This window comes from Octopus sinensis, linkage group LG8 (assembly GCF_006345805.1).
Source record: "Octopus sinensis linkage group LG8, ASM634580v1, whole genome shotgun sequence".
Taxonomy (NCBI): Eukaryota; Metazoa; Mollusca; class Cephalopoda; order Octopoda; family Octopodidae; genus Octopus; species Octopus sinensis.
In genome coordinates this window covers 94270458-94296487 of record NC_043004.1, presented here as the reverse complement: position 1 = coordinate 94296487, position 26030 = coordinate 94270458, and the positions used below count along the sequence as shown (strand labels likewise).

Below are 26030 nucleotides of genomic sequence, written 5' to 3'. Positions count from 1 at the left end.
CAAATTAATTGACTATGTCCCACCTGAAATTTCCGGCCGTATGCATTTATGTATGAAATCATTATTATTTTATCTCTTTACGTTCTGAGTTCAAATCCTGTTCAGGTTGATTTATGATATTCATCCTTCCAGGCCGACAAACTAAAGTACTAGGGAATACTAATTAGATCTTCCCCTCATTTATACGGCCTTGGTGTATGTAAAACATCGATTAATACAGGAAGCAGAATTAAATACATTTGCTTCTTTACAAACAAGTGGACATTAGTGGACTTAAAGAAAAAAAATGCGCAAGGGAAGAAAAATATACGAAGTCGCAGACATAGTATACGGTTAAGAAGTTCGCTTCGCAACCTCGTAACTCCAAGTTCAATCTCACTACACTGCATGTTGTGCAGACGTTTCCTATTGTGACCTAGGAGTGACGAATGCCTTCTAAGTGAAATTTAGTAGCCAGAAACAGTTGTAAAGCCGAGTATATTTTATCGACCTCATTGAGGGTGAAAAAGAGATTCGATTCAGGCCCAACTTGAAATCAGGATTTATCTTTTGATGAATTTTCTGAACTAAATTTTGGATTTGAAGAAACTAAGTTGAATATACTTTATCCTAGTATACTGTATTGCATTTTCTCGCTCAAAATCCTACGTTTTCCCCTACAAAACAACTTTAAGAAATTTTTCGTTAAATGTAAGATGTAACACAATTTTTTTCCACAGAACATACTTGTAAAATAACGTCCTATACGAGAGCGCAACATGATAAATGCCATGATATATGGAAATATATAATAATAATAATAATAATAATAATAATTAATTCTTTTTATTGGCCACAAGGGCTGACAAATATGATTGGAAAACATAAAGGGACAAAACAGGACGAAAGGTTACAAAAGGTTTTGTCCGTTTGTGAAAAAAGCCGAGTAAAAAGCAGTATAACAATCAAAAATTTTAACAACGAAAAACTCCCAATAGAAGAGACGCTTCGAAAAAAGAAAAGGTCTCACGTGGAAAAACCCATAAAAGCCACGTAATATTCTTTCTTATAGGCCGTTCACTTTTTCGGATGTCACGATTTGAAGGCACGATCGACCTAGTATATTACATAACATTGAATGAATTGTGTAACATTGTATGAGGTATGGAAAAATGATATTGTCCATTTGCAGAAACAATTGTAATGTCAATTTCACTTCTCTTTCTTTTCCTCATTTTAAATACATACATATATATATATATATACATATATATATATATATATATATATAATTATTTAGACCTTGTGTTATATGATTAGTAGTATGCCAATTAGAGCACTTTCACTGTTTAGGCTACCTGATGCCATCTACAGTTACGATACTATTGTCAGTGGATCTAACTCAAGAATTGCGCAGTGTTCGTTGAGTTTTTAATGAGCGAGGGAAATGGAAAATGGAGTTCGCGAGAACCTTTATTCAACACAACGATCGTTTCGACCCATCCAACTCGAATTCAACCAGTTTACTTTAGCCTTTTGTGTTTTCGATCGTTTGTTGTTTTGAATAAAGATTCTTGCGAACTCCGTTTTCTGTCTTTCTAATTCACTACACACACACATTAAAAAATGGACAGTAGACCGACAAGGACATGTTCATCTCTGATCAGTCATCGGGCCAAAAATCATCACAATTTCGCGCCATTATGGATAACATTGTTCATTTTGGTGGCGTCAGAATACCTATACTGAACTATTGAGAAATCTGCAGTTACTCTATCCATTCATCTCTAAAGTAAATAGATTCCCCTCATTATACCGTTTATCTATGTGGACACTACTCATTAATATGATACCCAAACAAGTTAAGTCATTAAAAACTGTACAAGGCCTGTCTACTAAATACGATTAAGTATTTAAATGCATCAAACGATATTAATTATTCGTAAGCTTTCAAATATGATGCTATCTTATTACATTTGAAATGCCTGCGTATATGCATGTATGTTTATGTGTGTGTATATGTATATATATATGTGTGTGTCCATGTGTGTGTGTGTATGTGTGTGTGTATGTGTGTGTGTGTATACACACGCACCCACACATATGCATATACACTTACACGTGCTGATATATATATTTCTTATTGTCAACTTTGATGCACCCCCCCGCCGATACTTTTAATTTCCTTGAAATAATAAAAAAAATTACAAAAAAACTTGCAGATGTCATTTAGAAATTCAAAAATTAGGAAATTTTAGTCGGTAGAAAGAATTTCAGTCTCCTTTTTGACCGAAAATTGAAGGAAAATCTAGAATAGATAAAATTCTTTTGGCATTTGTAAATTATTTAGATAAAGCATTTAGCAATCCGATACACAATATGTTCGCGTCTGGTAGAGATATATTACTTATCTTATGACATGCGAACCGACCGAGTTCACTATGCATGATATAGTAAGCAATCTTAGTTGCTGATTGGTTGCAAAAGTTTGTATCCGGAATGTACCTATTCCAAGAAACCAAGTTTTCCCATCTTTTCTAATTGAAAATTAATCCTGATATTTGTCTCTAATTTTGGAATGGCATACAAGTACACAACACAAATAATTCAAACAATACACTAACACAAATCAAACAGGCATACACATATAATCATATGTTTGTCATTATTCTGTTTATTTCAAGATTTCTTGCCGATAGGGAAAGAACCAGTTTCTAACCTAGATCCAAGTCTGCTTCATTAGAATTTCAACATCAACGACAAGGTATGTATGTATGTGTGTATGTATGTATGTATGCATGTATGTATGTATATATATATATGTATGTATGTATGTATGTATGTGCAGATTTGTATGTTTTATGTATGTATTCTCATGCATATAGTTCATATCTAGACATGCTCGCATATATTTAAATGATTGACTTCTGGAAAGTTTTACAGATTTTTACAATTCCAGTGATGGATTGGATCTGTAGTCTTCGAATTAGCTTTCTCCTTACGGGTTTTGAGAAGCCTAATTTCTCAAGATTGGTATTTAGGCAGTGTGTTACATATCCCAGGGCCGCAATAATTACAGGTATAAACCTGAACTTGTAATCTGGATAGAGTAACTGCAGATTTCTCAATAGTTCAGCATAGGTGATCTCTTTTTCACTGATCTTCAGCATTATGTTAACACCTGCAGAGCAGCTAATTTCTACAACTGTGCACAGTTTCTCTTCTCTATCCCAAATCATTATATCAGGTCTGTTGTGCTTATATTTTATTGAGGTCTTCACTGGTACATTCCACCAGTATTCCTTTTTATTATGAGTGACTATGGCTTCTACCATATTGTGGGTTATTATTTCTTTGTCCTCGGGATTATCCTTCCAACGGATTTCATTATAGAGTGTCCTATGTATGTATGTATGTATGTATGTATATGCGTGTTTCTATATACGTATGTGTGTGTGTATATATATGTATTTATATATATGTCAGTGTGTATGTGCGCGCATGTGTATGTATATATAGGGAAAGAAAGAGAGAGAACACAATGCACAAGTAATCTTACATATATTACGCACACACAAACACACTCATACACACACACACATATATAAAGCGTAGGCGTGGCTCTGTGGTAATAAGCTTGCTTCTCAACGATGGAGTCTTAACCGATCCAAGCCTTGTGGGAGGATTCGACAGACGGAAACTGAAAAGAAAAAGAAGCCTTCTTGTATGTATGCATATGTATATATATATATATATATATATATATATATATATATATATATATCAGCCGAAATTGCGAGGATGATCCGGTTCTTGACTGAAGATTAAAGGCTTCGAATGACCCGTCCGTGTTTTTAGGTATCGTCTATTTGGATGTTTTGCGTTCTTGTCCCATTTTGTATATATATATATATATATATATATATGCGCGCGTGTGTGTGTGTGTGTATTACGTATGGATATGTGTGTGTCTGTTTGTGCGTCTTTGTATTTGTAACCAATCACTATTTGACAACTGGTGTTGGTTTGTTTACGTCCCAGCAACCTAGCAGCTTGATAAAAAAGCGACAGATAGAATAAGTAGCCGGCTTAAAAATAAGTGGTGGGAACGATTTGTTCAGCTAAAACCCTCAAGGTGGTGCTCTAGTTTGGCTGCAGTCCTTTGACAGAAACAAGTGAAAGATAACAGATAAAAGATACACATACATACATAAGAAACGAAGGTAATGAAAATATCGAGCCATCGGCACACTGGGCTGGTTATCGATCTCCCATTTATATGAGCAGCAAAGATGCTACTGAACGTAATGTTATGATCACACGTAATATATTAGTGCGATCGCTGAACCCATTTGCTGAATCTTCTTCGGAAAAATTTAGGCGTACACACTATTTCTCCTGCTTCTTCATAGATGCTTTCACCTCATCTTTGTCAACCAAATCGTTGTCTCCGAAAACTGTACTTCATTGAATCGAAAAAGTATGTGTATGTATGTATTAAGAGAATTAACTCAGAGTAGCCAGTGGCAGGTACATATATGAAGATCATAGACAAGTACAGGAATATCAAATAACATACAACATAAATTCTTGAATTATTGGGGCTTGAATTATTATCTCCACCGCTAAAGGACGTGCCCCAGTTACCAAATGGTAGTTAAGACCAACTCCATATTAGGAGAAATAATCTCACCAAATAAGAGCATCTCCAAATTGATATGCCATAAAAATAAATAAATAAACAAGATATACTCACGCGCAACCACTCATATTCGATATTTATATTTTGTTTGTTCGGTCAGTGAACTGAGCGAAAATCGATCCCAGTACTTATTCAATCGGTATCTTTTGCCGAACCTCTACGTTACGGAGGACAAGAGCAAGCTAAAACTCTCAATGCGCTCCAACAATCCAACAACGTCATTGACTGTTTGCCAATAAATCAAGCTGTTTTTGAAAAACGGAGACATAAAACTCGACAAATTTATCTCGAATATATGTATGCGTGGTACCTTGGGCAAGTGTCTTCTACTACGGTCTCGGACCAACCAAAACCTTGTGAGTGGACTTGGTGGACGGAACTGAAAAAAACCCATCGTATATGTACGAGTGTGAGTCAAAAGTAATGCAATTTTGTTTAGGACAGGTATAATTGCCAACACAGGAACAAGTATCATCCATCAAAATGAAACTTATTATGAGTTTATTGTTTTTCCTTTTGGCAAGAAATCGACCAGAATGGCACCTTGATAATCCCAAAAGACAGTCACCATAATTTTTCTAGCTGACTTTTGCGTCTTGAACTTTTTAGAGTGGTGCCATTCCATTGACTGCCTCTTTGATTCCGGTTCATAATGATGAACCCATGTTTCATCACCTGTTTCGAGCCTTCGAAAGAAGGTGTTGTCTGTTTGACTTTGTAGCGAAGAAGTGGCTCAAAGAACAGTCAACAAAATTTTACGGGGCAGGGAGACATTCTCTCATTCGAAGGTGGAACATTGCTATTGAGAGAAATGGTGACTATGTTGAGAAGTAGGGATGTGATCCACAGAGGACCAGCTTCATTTTGATGTATGATACATGTTCCTTTGTTGGTAATTATAACTGTCCTAAACAAAATGGCATTACTTTTTTATCCATCCTCGTATATGTATATGTTTTTCTGTCTGTGTTTGTCCCATTACCATCGCTTGACAACCGATGTTGGTGTGTTTACGTCCCCTTAAATTAGCGGTTCGGTAAAAGAGACCGATAGGATAAGTACTAGACTTACAAAGAATAATCCCTGGGGTTGATTTGTTCAACTGAAGGCGTTGTTCCAGCATGACTGCTGTTAAATGACTGAAACAAGTAAAAGAATGAAAGAATGTGTGTGTGTGTGTGTGTGTGTGTGAACGCGTGTGTGTGTGATGTTATTAGAAATGAAGAATGTTTCTGATATATGAAAAGCAATAGTGTATTGTCTTTGAAACATAAGATTGATGTAAATTCTAAACCATTCTTTCTTAGTACAAGAAAGCGAAAGTTTTGATTGTTGTGATGTAGAAATTGAAAGTGCTGCTGTCAACTTGGGAAGATGTTTATGGCAATTTAGAAATTACCATGAAATTTGCAAGTGCATAAATTGAGGAAATCTAACCCTTCAGGAAGAGGCTAATTGCCATAACCTCAGTTTATTCAGAATTACATACAGTTATTTGTTGAACACATTCAGTGAGCTATGCTGCTGTTCAGATAAAACGTAATCTGTTGAGTTGATGTGAGTCTTATTGTCCCACCGCCATGAATTTTCTCCGTGCTTAGACGCTTCCACGTTGAAAAGAATACGAAACAAATCAACCCTTTTATGCGGGGACCGAACAATCTTTATTTCGAATGGATAATGAATTCTACTACCTTCATACGTTCGTTCGTATGTCCGAAATGCATCCTCCTATTTACGTACATAAATACATTCTTAAGTACATACATTCATACGTACATAGACACAGAAACATACTCGCCCACGTGCGAACACGCACATACGCGCGCGCGCAAAAGGTAACTCGGTCATCCGGAACTAAGGTTGTGACCCACTTAAAACAGGTATGTATGTATGTATGTATGTATGTATGTATGTATGTATGTATGTATGTGTTTGTGTGTGTATGTATGTATGTGTGTGTGTGTGTATGTATGTATGTGTGTGTGTATGTATGTATGTATGCATGTATGTATGTATGTATATAAGTATGTATGTATGTATGCATGTATGTATATAAGTATGTATGTATGTATATAAGTATGTATGTATGCATGTATTTATGTATATAAGTATGTATGTATGTATGTATGTATGCATGCATGTATGTAAGTACGTATGTATGTATGTATGTATGTATGTATGCATGCATGCATGTATGTATGTATACATGCTTGCATGTATGTGTGTATGCATGTATGTATGTATGTATGTATGTATGTATGTATGTATGTATGTATGTATGTATATAAGTATGTATGTATGTATGTATGCGTGTATGTATGCATGTATGTATGTATGTATGCATGTATGTATGTATGTATGTATGTATGTATGTATGTATGTATGTATGCATGTATGTATGTATGTATACATGCATGCATGCATGTATGTATGTATGTATGTATATATATATAAGTATGTATGTATATAAGTATGTATGTATGTATATAAGTATGTGTGTATGCATGTATTTATGTATATAAGTATGTATGTATGTATGTATGTATGCATGCATGTATGTAAGTACGTACGTATGTATGTATGTATGTATGTATGTATGTATGTATGTATGTATGTATGTATGTATGTATGTAAGTATGTATGTATGCCTGTATGTATGTGTCTATGTATGTATGTGTGTATGTATGTATGTATGTATATAAGTATGTATGTATGCATGTATGTATGTGTCTATGTATGTATGTATGTGTGTGTATATGTATGTATGTATGCATGTATGTATGTGAGGTATAAAAGTTCCCTGTTCAGAGATATACGTTTAGTTATCTGCAGCGATTTTGAACTCACAACTCAAGATATACTCAACAATCACATCCATATATTCATTTCACCTCCGCACGAATGCACGAAAACAAATATTTCTCCCTACTCCACACTCTCAATCCCCTAGAACAATACCTACGCCATTTACACGCACACACGCACACACACACACGTAAAAGTTATTTTGAGGTATCGCTGTTTTAGCGGGTCATTTAGCTTAACATTGAGTAACTTCTCTATCATTGCGAGGCCACGTCATGCTAAATTTATTTCCCGCCACCTCTGCTGTATTACAACGGTTGAAACAATGGTAAGCTATGAGCTTTGATATACTTAAATATTTTATTTTACTGCCTTTATGACAAGGAAAGTTGCGGGGTGTCTGTTCATTTATTTATTCGCCTTTGTCAAACATGGCCCCTTCACACTTATTAATCTAACTATAAACTCTCATCTATTCTGTTCTGCTACACTGCATAACTAAGTCAACCAGTCGTCGCTTGTACACAGCTCATATTAGTATCTAACTAGTTGCTGGATATATGCTAGAAATAACAGTCAAATATCCTTCAAGTCACTACCTAACTCTCTTAAAATTAGAACACGGTTGGATAATACTGTTATAAACATGCTGCTTTAAAAAAATGTTAGAAATACACGAGTAGTCCTTCATTGCTAATTTCAATTGCTGAAACCCCCTTCGGTCATGAATGACCATGGGATTGCATCTAGAAAGTTACCCTCCCAGGCACAAGTCCGGGCAAAGTTGTTTATGGAAGACCAGCAGTCACCCATGCATACAAACCTCCCCTCTCCATGCCACCAGTGTTATCCAAGGGAAAGGCAAAGGCCGATACACCTTGGTACCTGTAACATCGCAACTCATTTCTACAGCTGAGTGAACTGGAGTAACATGAAATAAAGTGTCTTGCTCAATCAAGAACACAACACGCAGCCCGGTCCGGGATTCGAACTCACAACCTCACGATCGTAAGCTCGACACTCTAACCACTGAGCTATGCGCCTTCACATAATTTCAATAAATCAAAGCTAAATAACAAACTGCAGCAGCAGCACCGATGACGACGACAACAACAATTACGACGACAGCAACAACTGGTGTGGAGGCGCAATGACCCAGTGGTTAGAGCAGCGGCTTCGCGGTCGTAAGAACGCGGTTTCGATTCCCAGACCGGGCATTGTGAGTGTTTATTGAGCAAAAACACCTATGCTCCACGAGGCTCCGGCGTAAGTACTGGGCTTGCAAAGAATAAGTCCTGGGGTCGATTTGCTCGACTAAAGGCGGTGCTCTAGCATGGCCGCAGTCAAATGACTGAAACAAGTAAAAGAGTAAAAGAGTAAATGTATAACTAAGAATTACTTCATTGGTAAACTTCCACATCAGCAAGTATGCCGAGGGGAATGTTTGCACAACAATCTCTCTGATTTTTGCCTGAGTGGCTGTGTGGTAAGTAGCTTGCTAACCAACCACATGGTTCCGGGTTCAGTCCCACTGCGTGGAATCTTGGGCAAGTGTCTTCTGCTATAGCTCCGGGCCGACCAATGCCTTGTGAGTGGATTTGGTAGACGGAAACTGAAAGAAGCCTGTCGTATATATGTATATATATATATGTGTGTGTATATGTGTGAGTGTTTGTGTGTGTGTGTTTGTCCCCCTAGCATTGCTTGACAACCGATGCTGGTGTGTTTACATCCCTGTCACTTTGCGGTTCGGCAAAAAGAGACTGATAGAATACGTACTGGGCTTACAAAGAATAAGTCCCAGGGTCGATTTGCTCGACTAAAGGTGGTGCTCCAGCATGGCCGCAGTCAAATGACTGAAACAAGTAAAAGAGTAAAAGAGTAAAAGAGAGATCTATTGATCTTTTGACATAACTATTGCTTTTGGTGTCGCCCTACATAAAGCAATCTCAAAGTGAGCGCGGCATCCATTCGAAAAGGCTTCGGCGATCAACCGACCGGTAAAATTGGCTTTGAGAAAGTCTTACGTGATGAAGTCGGAAACTACATTGCCAGCTAAATTTGAGGTGGGTATCATTAATATTTATTATTTGCATAATGATTGAGTCGATAAAATAAGTACCTGTTGCGTACTGGGGTTGACGTAATCGGCTTATCGCCTCCCGCGAAATTGCTGGCTTTGTGTCAAAATTTGAAACCATCATTAGCATAACGGTAAGACGGTGAGCTGGCAGATTCGTTTGTACCCTAAACAAAACGCTGCGAAGCATTTTATCCGTTTTTATGTTCTGAGTTAAAATTCGCCGACAGCGATAAAATGAGTACCTATTTCTTTATTACCCACAACATAGAGGGGACAAACAAGGACAGACATAGGTATCAAGTCGATTACATCGACCCCAGTGCGTAACTGGTACTTAATTTATCGACCCCGAAAGGATGAAAGGCTAAGTTGACTTCGGCGGAATTTGAACTCACAACGTAACAACAGACGAACTACGGCTACGCATTTCGCCCGGCGTGCTAACGTTTCTGCCAGCTCGCCGCCTTAAAAAGAAATAAGAGAAACGGAGCTGCCGTGACCAGGTTTCGAACCTGGGTTACCACGGCCACAACGTGGGGTCCTAACCACTAGACGATCACGGCTAACAGATTACCAGCTGCTCACTGGAACCAATGTAATCTACTTATCTCCTCTCCCGAATTTGCTGTCAAAATTTGAAACCATTATTAGCATAACGGTAAGGTGACGAGCTGGTTGAATCACTAGAACACCGGACAAAACGCCACGAAGCAGTTTGTCCGTTTTTTACGTTTTGAGTTGAAATCCTGCAGAAGTCAGCTTGCCAGAAGTCAACGGGGGTCGATAAAGTGCCAGTCGAGTACTAGGATACTCACCTAGCACTCTCCCCCACAATTTCAGGCTAGTAGAAAGACTTATTAGTATAAAAGAAAGAAAGAAAGATAGAAAGAAAAAGAAAAAGAAAAAGATGCCTCAATTGCCGTGTCGTTGAAATGGCATACTTTCAGTAAGACCTGAAACAGTATGAGCCGACATGGAACCGTTATGTGGTCATTCAAATTGCTAGAAACAGCAGCTAAAAGTCTCATCATGTGGCTGTTCAACCTGCTAGAAATAGAAGCAAAATCTTTTTGCGTTATTAGAAAAACAAACAAACGAAGTACACATTGCATACTGTAGTTCTAAATACATTACAAACCCAAACACCCAATCATTTACCCCCACATACACACACACACACACACACACACACACACACACACACACACACACACACACACATATATATATATACATATGCATATATGGGTACAGGACGTCACCAACAGTAAACAACATGAAATACGAAAACAAACGAGTTCAATACGCAAAACAGCGAGAGAAACAAATGGAAGACAGGAAAAGTAACACAAAGAAAGACCCTCCATCAGTTGTCGGCTGTCTAACTACTCCTTATTTCGAGTATTGAACGACAATATGAGTCTTTGAAGGCAGTTGCCCCCATAAGTAGCAAAATAAAATTTGAGATTTATGGAGGGTCAAAGTTGGGAACAAGAGCAGGACAGTGGAGACATACAAGGAAACCGAACTAAAACAAACACGGAGGGTCGTTAGACCGGAAGTGGGGTAAAATAGCGAACGCTGGAGAAATATTTTCTTTATATCTAGGAGGAGAGAGAAAAAGAAGACGAAGAGAGAAAGAGAGAGAGAGAGAGGGGGGCACATATATGTATATGTATATGTATACACAACACACACACACACACACACAACACACACACACACACACATATATATATATATATATATATATCTACTAAGATAAGTTTCGGCCAGAACTTAATAACACCACACACTCACACACGCATGCACACACACAAGTATATGTGTGTGTAAAGGAAAAAAAAGGAAAGATAGGATGGTCACCGTTGGAATGCTTTTGATCATAGTTCTACTCGAGCAAAAGCAATAACAACAACAACAAGAAGAAACAATAACAATTATAAATAACAACAACCATAGGAACACCAACAGCATCAGAACACTTAGAGGAGAAGCAAAGACCAAACTTAGACTAAACCACAAAACATGTTAAAAATCTCAGTGAAAAGTTGTTATTCTATTTTTAGAAGACAAAATAAATAGATAAATAAAAAGAAAAAGAAATGAAAGAAACCCCCTTATCATTCGCCCGTCCTTCTAAAAATGGCGACGCCCCACCAATATGTCTGACAGCTGTTTTATTTCTCATTACATATGGCTGATATTCAAAAGGTGCTGGTACTGTTGTGCTACTTTCATATCAAAGCAACTAAAATATGTTAAGTTAACCTCAGCTCAGCTTAGATTAATCTCTCTCTCTCTCTCTCACTTTCTCTCTGCAACTCCGTCTACGTCTCTGTTCCCCTCTGTCTCTCTTTCTTTGCACCTCTGTATCTCTGTTCATATCTCTCTCTCTCTCTCTCTCTCTCTATCCATCTATCTTTCTCTTCCGTCTTCGATATACATCATTTTTCATCGCCTCCCTCTCTCTCTCTTTGTCGTCTTTGCCTCTCTTCTACTTTCCCTCTCTTTTCCTCTGAATTCATTCATTCATTCTATCTATCTATCTATCTATCTATCTATCTATCTATCTATCTATCTATCTATCTATCTATTTAACTCGCTAATTAATTAGACGGCACGTTAATTGCTAACTAATTATCTTGTTGGCTAATTGGGGTTCTTGGAAAATAGCTGTCTTCTCTTACCCTCTATCTATCTCTCTATCTATCTATCTATCTATCTATCTATCTATCTATCTATCTATCTATCTATCTATCTATCTATCTACACACATTCACATACATATATATCGAGAGAAATAGAGAAAGAGAAAGAAAGAGAAGGTGGTAAAAGAAAGAGAAAGGGAAAGCTTTATCTAATTAGCTAGATAATGTGCTTGTTAAGTGTCTCTCTCTCTCTCTCTGTCTCTCTGTATCTATCTATCTATCTATCTATCTATCTATCTATCTATCTATCTATCTATCTATCTATCTATCTATTACCAATCTATCTACTTATGTAATCAATATATTGTTTTATTGTTTAATATTGACCTTCCGGTTCAACCTGACATTAATTTTCTCCTCTATATTTAAAACTGAACATTTTAAACTGATTCTTCAAATCAACTTTTGATTAATATGTAGATCAAACATTAATTCGCTAATCCCAGTCAATGAAATCGCTTGCAGGTCGTTTCCTTTTCATATGTGTCAATTAACAGTGATTATCATTATTAACACCACAGAAGTATTCCATCTGAAGTTCTTTACGGGGTGCCACAGAAATTGATCCTTTTATTCATGCGGCAGGCCCTTGGTCTATGCTCGTGCTAGGTAGACGATAACTGTATATTCATGTAGCTAACGTTTGGCGTTCTTCTTTATTTTGTTTTTGCAAGTACCATCTTGTTTTGGAATGGAGCACTCCGTAACTTGCTGTTGAAACTTTTATCAAGAATGATGTATCTGGGATATTTTTTTGTTTTTGTTGCACCTGTATAATAATATCCATACCGGGTTTCGAGTTAAGCATTGTCCAGCTGGCAAAACATCCGTCTACTTACAAGAAAAAAATTCTATGTATCAAATACATACTCGGCTATAAGTCGCACTTTTTTCTCCGAAATTTTCACCTAATGTTAGGGGTGCAACTAATAAGCGCATTCTATAAAAAAAATCTTGAGATATTTTGTAGGTACAAGCCACGTCTCAAGTTCTAACACTTGGAATAATCGAAAAAACCCGAATCGCTAATTTCGAAGCCGATCTCTAGATATTTCTTTATTCTTGTTAGTACGAAATAAAAATTAAAAAAAGTGAGTTTAATGCTTGTTTGCTTTTGTACCGTACCTATCTGTCTTTAATTCGACGCCATGTTATTTGTTAGCATGAAGAGAAAGAGGAATTTGTATGATATCACTTGTATGATATCACTTCATTACGCAAAGTCATATTCGAATTGAGCTGCAGAAAGATAATATAAGGGTCTCAGAAAAAATGGTCAGAGATTGACGTTTGAAAGAGGAGAAATGAAATTCGTTGATATCAAATCGTTAAAGAAATTTAGGATAGGAATGAGTCCCAATGAGGAGTTGGAGACTAATTTGAGAGACTGGGTGACTGAAGTACGCACGAAGGAACTTGTCGTCAAGAGAATCATCATTAGATAGCGGGTTCTGCAAGTCACCAAAGAACATGGTGTATCCGACTTTAAAGCATCCCTTGGTTGGAGTATGAGGTTTCTGAAACGGTACAATCGTACACTGAGACAGAGGACTCATATTGCACGGAAATCACCCGCCGACGTAGAGAGCAAAGTTGATTCCTTCCATTGGTATGTAATAGACCTACGAAAGAGCCACGAGTTTGCCTTGGAACCAATCAGTAATATGGACGAGATGCTCCTTTTTTTTTTAGATGGTTGGAACTCGGACACAATTTCAGTAAAAACTACGGGAATCGACAGGCCCACTTCATCACAATTTTGGCTTCTATGACTGACGGTACGAAACTTACCCCGGCTGTTGTTTTCAGAAGAAAGACCTTCCCGGAAGAGAAGTTTCCGAAGGGCATAGTGGTATATGTTCAGGTGCAGGCGTGGCTGTGTGGTAAGAAGCTTGCTTTCCAACCACATGGTTCCGGGTCCAGTCCACTGCGTGACACTTTGGGCAAGGGTCTTCTACTATAGCCTTGGGCCGACCAAACCTTGTGAGTGGATTTGGTGGACGGAAACTGAGAGAAGCCAGTCGTATAATATATATGAGTATGTGTGTCTGTATGTCTTTGGTCCCTTACCATCGCTTGACAACCAAATTTGGTGTTTACCTCTCAGTAGCCTAGCGGTTCGGCAAAAGAGACCAATAGACTAGGTTTAAAGTCCTGGGGTCGATTTCTTCGACTAAAACAACCCTTTAAGGTGATGTTTCAGTATGACCACAGTCAAATGGCTGAAACAAATAAAGGAATAAAAGAATGAAAAAATAGTTGTAAAATTATATGTTCAATTTAAAGAAGAAATTGTACACTGTTCCACTGACAAATTGAAATGTCTGAGTTCGTGTTGGACGATTTCGGTGTTTGACAATCTTAAATTTGTAACATTATTATTTAAACATTTAGTATATCATAATTAAGCGCACCAATGAACCTGGAAAAAAATATGAATTTATAATCTGTGTAGAGAAGTTTCAGATTTCGAAGTTGTCCATAAATGTTCTCTCATTTTTGACTGGTTTGAAACAAAATCTGAAGATCTGCTGAGCATTTGATCTTCATCAGGGTATATAGTTTTCATTTTGTCCTAAACAGTTATATGAAACCAGTTGCTATCGTTATTATTTAACCCCAGGTTAACGGTGATAATAGATGGGGAAGCACTCCGTCGGTTCCGACGACGAGGGTTCCGGTTGATCCGATCAACGGAACAGCCTGCTCGTGAAATTAACGTGTAAGTGGCTGAGCACTCCACAGACACGTGTACCCTTAACGTAGTTCTCGGGGATATTCAGCGTGACACAGAGAGTGACAAGGCCGGCCCTTTGAAATACAGGTACAACAGAAACAGGAAGAAAGAGTGAGAGAAAGTTGTGGTGAAAGAGTACAGCAGGGATCACCACCATCCCCTGAACGGTGATAAAGCAAACCGATAAATAGCATTTCAGATGTGACCATTATGATATTTTTTGTGGTATCCTTTCTCTCCTTTTCAAGGTAATAGAGTGTAACTTAAGGAATATTTGAATCGTCCAGGCCTGTAATGTTTTTATTTAGGGGAAATTTTGACGAGAATGTCCCATTAATATTCCTTGTGTTGAAATGCACGAATATATTTAGCATAAGAAATTTCTTATATATTTATCTAATATATCTTTTCAGCTGGGGAGGTGTGTGGCCCTTTGACTAGGGATACTGAACTCACGATCGTACATGCATGGCTTCGATTCCCAGACCGAGCGACGAGTTGTGTTCTTGAACAAATCACTTCATTTCGCGCTGTTCCAGTATATTCAGCAGAAAATAGGAACCAGCAACAAGTTGTGTGCAACCCTGCGACGGATAAACATTCAGAGAGGAGTATTGTATTTTCGGGTGCTTATAGGCCTTGAAACTAGATTAGTTACAACGATCCTATAAGCCCGTGACTACCCTAAAACCTGAGATTTTCCTACAGATGAGAACATGGGTCTTGCTGCTGTCGATTAAAAGCTACTTCTGAAGTGTTACTATACTAGGCGTAGGAGTGTGGTAAGTAGCTTGCTTACCAACCACATGGTTCCGGGTTCAGTCCCACTGCGTGGCACCTTGGGAAAGTGTCTTCTACTGTAGCCTCGGGTCGACCAAAGCCTTGTGAGTGGATTTGATAGACGGAAACTGAAAGAAGCCCATCGTATACATGTATATATATATATATATGCATGTGTGTGTATATGTTTGTGTGTCTTTGTCCCCCCAACATCGCTTGACAACCGATGCTGGTATGTTTACGTCCCCGTAACTTAGCGGTTCAGCAAAAGAGACCGATAGAATAAGTACTAGGCTTACAAAGAATAAGTCCTGGGGTCGATTTGCTCGACTAAAGGCGGTGCTCCAGCATGGCCACAGTCAAATGCCTGAAACAAGTAAAAGAGAGTAAAAGGGAGAGAAAAGAGAGAGAGACATTCTAAAGCTGTCTGGACTTACTTCAGCTCTCTCTGCCATCTTCTGTCAATATCAGTATTTCTCTGTAAACTTCCGAATCTCCTCTGTAATCTGACCGTGTATACTAAATCCTGACATTAGCACTGGTACTAGAAATGCATTATGTGGTAATGTCTTCAGGAAGGAAAACTTCCATCATCGTATTCCCCCCACCCTATTTTTATTCACAGCACATTTTAACTATTATCCAACTATTTCTAATATTTGTTCTGTAGAACAGAGAAGGCACAGAAAACATTATTGTGAATGCTTTTCGTTGGAAAGGAGATTTCACTCGTTAATCTATCATGTAAGAGTAGTTCTTTTGGCCAAATTCCATCTTTATAAGAGCTGAAACCATTGTTATTAGAACCAGCTGTTTCCCAACTTTGTAGATATTCTTTCAGATCGTCAACTCAGCAATTTTGGGCTACGTTAATATTTTTGTGCTGTTGCAGATTCTAGCACATAACGACTGCACTTTTGTAAAAGGAATTACTAGATTTAGTGCCAAAATAAACAGAATCATATATAATATTCCTTCTGGAAGTTTTATAATGTCAGAAACAATCATTGCGCTTTCAGTTATAAAGGACGAGGATGGTTGATCAGGGCATTTGTAGGTATTTCAATGGCAGTGATTATAGTAGCAGCTACTTTTGGCAAATGTAAAGATTCTAATTCTATACTATTAAAAAGTTTCCGCATTAAAAAAAAAATTAATTCTTATACTATAACTTTATTATTTAAAATTTGTTCAACACATATTCACACTTCCTTCTTCCATCTGCTTCGTTGGAGTGTGAAGTAGCAATGACAAACAACTATTACTCTCTCTCTTTTACTCTCTTTTACTTGTTTCAGTCATTTTACTGCGGCCATGCTGGAGCACCGCCTTTAGTCGAATCAAATCGACCCCAGGACTTATTCTTTGTAAGCCCAGTACTTATTCTATCGGTCTCTTTTGCCGAACCGCTAAGTTACGGGGACGTAAACACACCAGCATCGGTTGTCTAGCGATGTTGGGGGGGAAAAACACAGACATACAAAAATACACACACACACACACACACACATATATATTTCTTTACTGCCCACAGGGGGCTAAACACAGAGAGGACAAACGAGGACAGACAAACGGATTAAGTCGATTACATCGACCCCAGTGCGTAACTGGTACTTAATTTATCGACCCCGAAAGGATGAAAGGCAAAGTCAACCTCGGCGGAATTTGAACTCAGAACGTAACGGCAGACGAAATACGGCTACGCATTTCGCCCGGCGTGCTAACGTTTCTGCCAGCTCGCCGCCTTTGCTAACGTTTCTGCCAGCTCGCCTATATATATATATACAACGGGCTTCTTTCAGTTTCCGTCTACCAAATCCACTCACAAGGCTTTGGTCGGCCCGAGGCTATAGTAAAAGGCACATGCCCAAGATGCCACGCAGTGGGACTGAACTCGGAACCATATGGTTGGTAAACAAGCTACTTACCACACAGCCACTCCTGCACCTATTGTCGACCAAACAAAAAAAAAAAAAAAAAAAAGAAGTCATCTGACTAGCAACATTTAACATTTAAAATCATTATATTTATATGTACACTGTTGTTCGTTGTTGTTGTAGCTGCAACTGATGTCGTTGATGTTGCAAATGTTATTTCTTCTGTTGTGGCTTAGTAATTGCCATTAGTGTTGCTCTGCTATTGTTGTATTTGCTGGTTTGCTTCTTCTTCTTCCCTATGATTATGTCGCTATTGTTATTGTTTTTCATGCCCAGACTGACCCTATGATCAAAAGGAACTTAACCGTAACCACCCCTACTTATCTTTACGCATATTGTAACTCAGACTATATAATGTAATGTTTAGTTGCTTTTCTTAGCAGGGTTTGATTCAAGGTTGATTTGACTGCTATTTTTAGTATATCGAACGATCACTCAGAGGCCACTTCATCAGATCTACTTCCGTTGCTGCTTATAGCTATTGTTGTTGTTGTTGTTGTTGTTATTGTCGTTGTTGTTAATATGGTTGTTGATTAGCCCCCAAGTCAACCCGAATTTCGCAACTCTGTAATCAAAGACTTTCCAGCCATGTCCATCTCATCTTTTTTTCAGCACATGTACGTCTACATTGACTTGAGTGATGTGTCTTTTTATAAGACGGTCGGTTAGAAACTGATGAGATTTGGCTGCTCTTTCTAGCAGGTTATGCAACTTTGTAGGAATCTCTTGTTATTGCTGTTTGTATTAAGGCAGTTCTTATCATCATTGATGAGATTATTGTTGTTATTGTTTTATACTGTTACTGTTGTTTGTTGTTGTCCTCTGTTATTACTGCTGCTGCTGCTGTTGCTGTTGAACGGTCTTCGTCCGTAGTGGGAGAAGTCCGAAACGTGGTGCTTTACTATTCGTAAGACCTGCAGAAGAGAAAGCAGGTCAACCCCCGACACTGAGAGCATCGACGGATGGATGAATGCGCATCCAGGCTCAGCGGTTGCATAGGAAGTCGGGGATAAGAAACAGGAAGAAAGAGTGAAAGTTGGAGCGAAAGAGTACTACAGAGGTCGCCCCCCTCCCTCTGCCGGAGCCTCGTGGAGCTTTAGGTGTCTTCGCTCAATAAACACACACAACGGCCGGTCTGGGAATCGAAACCGCGATCATCCAACCGCGAGTCCACTGCCCTAACCATTGGGTCTTCACTGCTGCTGTTCTTCTTTTGTACTTTTATAGTTTCAGTCATTGGACTATGGCCATGATGGGCACCCTCACCCCCTTGCAGGTTTAGTCGAACAAATCGACCCCAATACTTATTATTAAAGTCTGGTACTTATTCTATCTGTCTCTTTTACCGATCCGCTAGATTACGGGGATGTAAACAATCCAGCGCCGGTTGTTAAGCGGTGAAGAGAGCAAACACATACGCAAAGAAACGGACATAGATATGTGCAGATATGTATAGAGGGCTTCTTTATAGTTTCCATCCACTGAATCCACTCACAAGGATTTGGATCAGCACGTAGCTATAGTAGAAGACATTTACCCAAAGTACCCGGAAGCGGTACTGAACCCGGAACCATGTGGTTAGGAAGCAAATTTCTTACCAATATTCCTTCTACTTTTGGCATTAAGGTCAGCAACTTTGAAAGGAGGGGTAAATCGATCCCAGTGCTCAAGTGGTACTCATTTTATAGAAAGCAAACACAGAACGCAAAGAATCCGAAGAAAAGCCGCTAATTATTTTATCCGGTGTGCTAACAATTCTTTTCTACTCTAGGCACAAGGCCCGAAATTTTTGGGGAGGGGGTCAGTCGATTAGATCGGCCCCAATACACAACCGGTACTTAATTTGTCGACTCCGAAAGGATGAAAGGCAAAGTCGACCTCGGCGGAATTTGAACTCAGAACGTAGCGGCATACGAAATACCTATTTCTTTACTACCCACAAGGGGCTAAACACAGAGAGGACAAACAAGGACAGAAAAACGGATTAAGTCGATTAGATCGGCCCAATACAGAACCGGTACTTAAATTGTCGACTCCGAAAGGATGAAAGGCAAAGTCGATCTCGGCGAAATTTGAACTCAGAATTGTTAGCATGCCGGGCGAAATACTGCTAAGTATTTCGCCCGGCATGCTAACAATTCTGCCAGATCGGTGCCTTCGTTGTTAATTTCATTACTGTTTAAAAGGCGGCGAGCTGGCAGAAACAATAGCGCGCCGAACGAAATGCTCAGCGGTATTTCGTCTGCCGTTACGTTCTGAGTTGAAATTCCGCCGAGGTCGACTTTGCCTTTCATCCTTTCGCGGTCGATTAAATAAGTACCAGTTACGCACTGGGGTCGATATAATCGACTTAATCCGTTTATCTATCCTTGTTTGTCCTCTCTGTGTTTAGCCCCTTGTGGGTAGTAAAGAAATAGGTATTTCGACTGTCTTTATGTTCTGAGTTCAAATTTCGGCGAGGTCGATTTTGCCTTTCATCATTTCGGGGTCGACAAATTAAGTAACGGTTGCGTACAGGGCTCGATCTAATCGACTGGAACCCTCTCCATCAAAGTTCGGGCATTGAGCCTTGAGTAAAAAAGAATACTTCTCCACCGAGGTCGACTTTGCCTTTCATCCTTTCGTGGTGGAAAAATTAAGTACCAGTTGCGTACTGGGGTCGATCTAATCGACTAGGACCTTTCCCCCAAGTTTCAGGCCCTGTGCCTAGAGTAGAAAAGAATGTTTTTCCGCCGATGTCGACTTTGACCTTTCATCCTTTCGGGGTCGACTAAACAGGTACCAGTTACGCACTGGGGTCGATGCAATCGACTTAATCCGTGTGTCTATCCTTGTTTGTCCCCTCTACGTTTAACCCCCTTGTGGGCAATAAAGAAATAAGTATTGTTACTGTTTAGGGCGGTGAGCAGGCAAAATCGGTAGCACGCGGGGCAAAGCGCATAGCGGCATTTCGTACGATTTTACGTTCTGAGTTCAAATTCCGCCGAGGTCAACTTTGCCTTTCATCCTTTTGGTGTCGATAAAATAAGTATCAGTTGCAGCATTTCGTCCATCTTTAGGTTCTGAAGTCAAATGCTGTTCAAATCGACAATACTTTTCACCCTTTCGGGACTGATATGAGAAGTACCAATTGAACACTGGGGGGTCGATCTATTCAACTTATCCCCTCCCGCGAAGTTGCTGGTCCTGTGCCAAAATTTGAAATCAATGTTGTTGCTTTTTAAGGCAAAGAGCCGGCAGAATCGTTACGTTTCGGAGAAAGTGCTTTGTCGCATTTCTTCCAGCTTTACGTTCTGAACTCAGATTCAACTGAGATCGACTTTGCCTTTCTTCCTGTCAAGGTCGATAAAATAAATACCAGATGAATACTGGCGTCCTTTTCTTAAAACACATTCCAGTCTTTGTGTCTATAGCAGAAAGAATATTATCGGTGTTAAGATGGTAGGTCGGCAAAATCGTTCGCGTAGGAGTGGCTGTGTGGTAAGTAACTTGCTTACGAACCACATGGTTCCGGGTTCAGTCCCACTGCGTGGCACCTCGGGCAAGTGTCTTCTACTATAGCCTCTGGCCGACTAAAGCCTTGTGAGTGGATTTGGTAGACGGAAACTGAAAGAAGCTCGTCGTATATATATATATATATATATTTATAATTTATAAATAAATATGCTGTTAACAGACTTTTAAATCGTCAATTTCCACATATTATTTACCCGCTACAGAAAAACACGAAGAGCTGAAATCGAGGGAAGCTGGCCGATAGAATTTTTTTTAAAAGTTCGTTATTTCTATATTGAATCAATTTCGGAATTAATCTCATAATAGATTTTTCCCTCGTCAGTAGAAAATACGAATAGAAATAAATGAAATACTTACATGCGCATATGGAAAAACCGAAGCAAAAATCATGAGTACATATAAGTACCCCAGATATATCTAAAAATAAAATCCTTTGGTCAGCCTCAGCACACGTGTGAACTGTTCTCCACTACAGCTTATAGTGGTTACCAGTCCCTATAGCGAATAGTAATAAGTCTACTACTAATATAGGACGAAGATTTTTTTTACAGAAAAAAATTCCATCAAAAAATGTGTCAGCATATTAAAATACCTTTAAGATTAAAATTATAAACAACTTATAAATAAGGGCTAAAGAAAATTATTTCTATGCCAATACGCAGTTAACAGACTTTTAAATCGTCAATTTCCACATATTATTTACTCGCTACAGAAAAACACGAAGAGCTGAAATCGAGGGAAGCTGGCCGATAGAAACAAGTAAAAGAGTAAAAAAGTCTTATAAAGTATTTCATTCAGTTTTTTACGTTCTGATTTCTAATTCCACAAAAGTCAAACATACCCTATATTCTTCATTAGTCGATAAAATAAAATACCAGACAAATTCCGAGGTAGATTTAACTGACCACCCTTCCCATCTTTCACACACAATTTCAGGCCTTGTTCCAAAGATAAAAAACGATTACTATTATTTTATTGATAATTCTATTTTGGTTGGTCTTGTTCTCTGCCTCCTGTTGCTGCTAGCATTCTTGTTAATACAATAACCGTTATTATTGTTGGTGTTGTTGCTAATACATATATTTTATAAGTCGTTATCGTTATGCATATTTCTGTTGTCCTCTGTCTATTGTTGCTATTATTGCAACTGTCGTTGTTGTTGTTGGTGTTGTTGTTGTTCTTGTTGCTGCTGGTAATGTTGCTATTGTTTTTGTTGTTGTTGTTGTTGTTGTTGTTGTTTGAACCCAGCCAGATTATAAATATGCGAGTGGAGTAGAAGATTAAGGAGACACAAAGAAAAGCCAGTCATTACGTTCTGTCTGCTTTTATTATTGTTTTTTTTTGTTGTTGTTTTCAAATAAGGGAGAAGGGAGTGGAGACGGGGTTTGGACGGGCGGGCGGGCGGGCGGGCGGGCGGCGGTGTTGGGTAGTGTTGGATGGTGTGGGGCATTGTGAGACGAGGGTGTTGGAGGTATTTAGGGTGGCTTATGAGAACTATGTATGTATGCATGTATGTATATGTGTCTGTATGCATTGTGTTTGCACATATGTATGTGTATATATGTACGTGTGTCTACGTGTGTGAGTGTATGTGTATTCATGTGTGTGTGTTTATTCCTGTATGTGTAAGTATATATATATATATATATATACACATACATATACAAATATATCTACATGCACACACCTTGACCTAAACTCCTCATATCTTCTCTCTCTCTCTGTCTTTCTCTCTCTCTCACTCTCTATATATATGTGTGTGTGTGTGTGTGTATGTGTGTGTATGTGTGTGTATGTATGTATGTATGTATGTATGTGTATGTATGTGTGTGTATGTATGTGTGTGTATGTATGTATGTATGTATGTATTTATGTATGTGTGTATGTGTGTATGTGTGTGTATGTGTGTATGTATGTATGTGTGTATGTGTGTATGTATGTATGTATGTATGTGACTGTATCGTATGTCTATGTTTGTATCTGCTGTGTGACTGTTTATGTGTATATTGTATATATAGTATTATGTAATTTTCTATATACGTGGGTTTTTCGTGTGTGTGCATGTGTGAGCGTGTGTGTCCATGTGTGAGCGTGTGTGTGCTGTCACTATATATGTATGTGTGTGTGTTCTGTTACTGTGTATCTGTTGGTGTGGCTATGTGCGCGCAGTCAGTGTGTATGTGTGTATGTGTGTTTGTGTGTGTTTGTGCAATCATTGTGTATATGTGTGTGTGTGCTATCACTATGTATGTGTGTGCAGTCACTGTATGTATGTGTGTGTGTGTGTGTTGTCACTGTGCATGTGTGTGTGTGTGTGCTGTCACTGTGGATGTATGTGTATGTGTTGGTGTGTGTGTCAGCCACTGTATATGTATGTGTGTGCTATCACTATGTATGTGTGTGTATGTGTGTGCAGTCACTGTATGTATGTGTGTGCGTGTGCTGTCACTGTGTATGTGTCTGAGTGTGTGCTGTCACTGTGGATGTGTCTGTGTATGTGTTCGTGTGTGTGTGTGTGTGTGTGTGTGTGTGCAGCCACTGTATATATGTGTGTGTATATGTGTATGAGTTATTACCGTGTATGTGCATATGTATGTTATCTGTTTATGTTGCTTTTATGTATGCGCATGTTTGCATGTGTCGTTTCTATGTATGTGTGTGTTGTCACTGTCTTATGTATTTTTCTGTGTGAGTGTATGCGTTGCATTATGTGTGTTTTGTATGTATGTTCCGTGTGTATGTATGTGTGTAAGATAACTTCTATATATTTTTCCACTGTATGTGTTTATCTTTGTTTGGGTTTCGCTCTGACCTACATAATTATTATGAAAGCAAAATACAAAAGAAAAACTGAAACTTGTAAGATTAAGGGAGATAAATCTGAAATTTTATGTCAGCATACTTGTATACGTTTATATATGTGTGTGCGGTGCGTGTGTGTGTATGTGTATGTGTGTGTGCGTGTGTGTGTGTGTGTGGTGTGTGTGTGTGTGTGTGTGCGTGTGAACCTAGATAAATAGAGCAATGTATGCAGTACCCTCGTTATTTCTTTTCACCAGTAAGAATTCACAGCACAACATTCACACACGCACACATACACGCACGCACACACACACGCACATACACACACATACAAAAACACAGACACATAACAAATGCACACATACCCACAAACACACACACACACATATACATACATATACATATATAAATGCACACACACACACACACACATACACACACACATACATATACATGTAAGTACGCGTGGATGTGTGTGCAGATAAATCTGAATATATATACAGAGTGCGTAAGGTATTTGAGGACATACCTTTTTTGGGTTCATTGCTGAATTTTTTGCTAACTCTGTATAATCTTTGCTTCAGAAAATAATAATGGCAGGTCCTCAGCTTGCTCAAGAAATGAAGAGGCATGCTGTTGTTGTGGTTATAAAGACTGAGCATAGTGATTTAGAAATATCTCGAGTTTTAAAAGTTGTCACATCATTCGTCTACAAAGTTTGTAAGGAGCTAAAGACTGAAGATGGAAACGCATCACCAGTATCAAAACATAAAAAGCATTCTAAACACTCTGAAATCATCAGAAAATCTGAATTTATCCAGCAAGTTCAACAGACCATTGATTACAATCCCAGAAAGTCCATGAGGTCAATTGCAAAAGATCTCCATGGGTCAGAAGAACCAGTTAGAAATGTTGTCCATGAAGACATCAGATATAAGTCTTATATGATGAGGAAAGGTCAATTTGTCCGAAAAAGCAAAAGAAAATTACTACACCAGATCTAAAAGGCTCTTAAACAAACACAAAAATCCAGTAGAAGGAGATTTGATTTGATCTTTCTCAAACGAGAAAAACTTCGATCAAGAGAAAGATGTTAAAAAAAGAAACCATACATGGTTCTAGTAACACAGGACTGGATGGCTGAAAATTTTCATGATCACATAGCCCTTAACATTTGGCTTCTTAATTCCCCAGATCTCAATCTATTGGACTATTATATGTGCAGCGTTGTTGATAGGGAGGTCAATAAACACGTCCATAACACCAAAGATTCTATGAAAGCAGCTATAGTCAGAGTAATGTCCAAAATGAATCAGGACCACTTGATTCGAGCCTGTAGATGATTTAGATCTCAGATAGAGGCAGTTGTTGAAGCTGAAGGTGGCTTTATTGAATAACATAGAAAAGAAGGTCTATTTTTATCCTCATAGTATTTTTTGATAAATAAAGTTGTTATTTTTATAAGCATAAATCTGTCCTCAAATATCTTACGTACCCTGTACACACACACACACATGAATATGTATATGCAGATATATCTGAAGATGTGTATATTTGTGTATATTATGTGTATATGTATACACATACACACATACACATATATAAATTCATCCATCCATACACACACACACACAAATATATATATATATGCATGCATCTGGGAATATATGTACACGCATGCACTGTCGTATTGTATATGATATAACTGTCTTGTGTTAATTACTACCAGCAAAATTGCGTAATCACGAAAACCCTCTGCACATGCGTAACTGACCTGTAATAGAACAGCTTGGCTTTTGCTACGATGTTGTGGATGAAACGATTTCGTCAGTTGGCAGCTTCTGAAGTGTGAAATGTGTCCTGGTTGGGAAATGATTCCTTGAAATTATGGACATCAACGATTTTCACATTTCAGATGTTTTTATAATCAACTATGACATCAATAAGAATCAACACTCTTTTGTGAAAGGATAAT

At 38.4% G+C, this 26030-nt stretch overlaps 1 long non-coding RNA gene and 1 other non-coding gene across 2 annotated transcripts in view; both read right to left on the bottom strand.

The window, feature by feature from the left end:
* The window catches only part of LOC118764637, a 59102-nt gene that overhangs the window by 18358 nt on the left and 14714 nt on the right, over positions 1-26030 (bottom strand). The gene's annotated exons all lie outside the window — the stretch shown is intronic.
* On the bottom strand, positions 10064-10135 carry Trnah-gug. Its single transcript has one exon. It is a non-coding gene; the product is annotated as a tRNA-His (tRNA).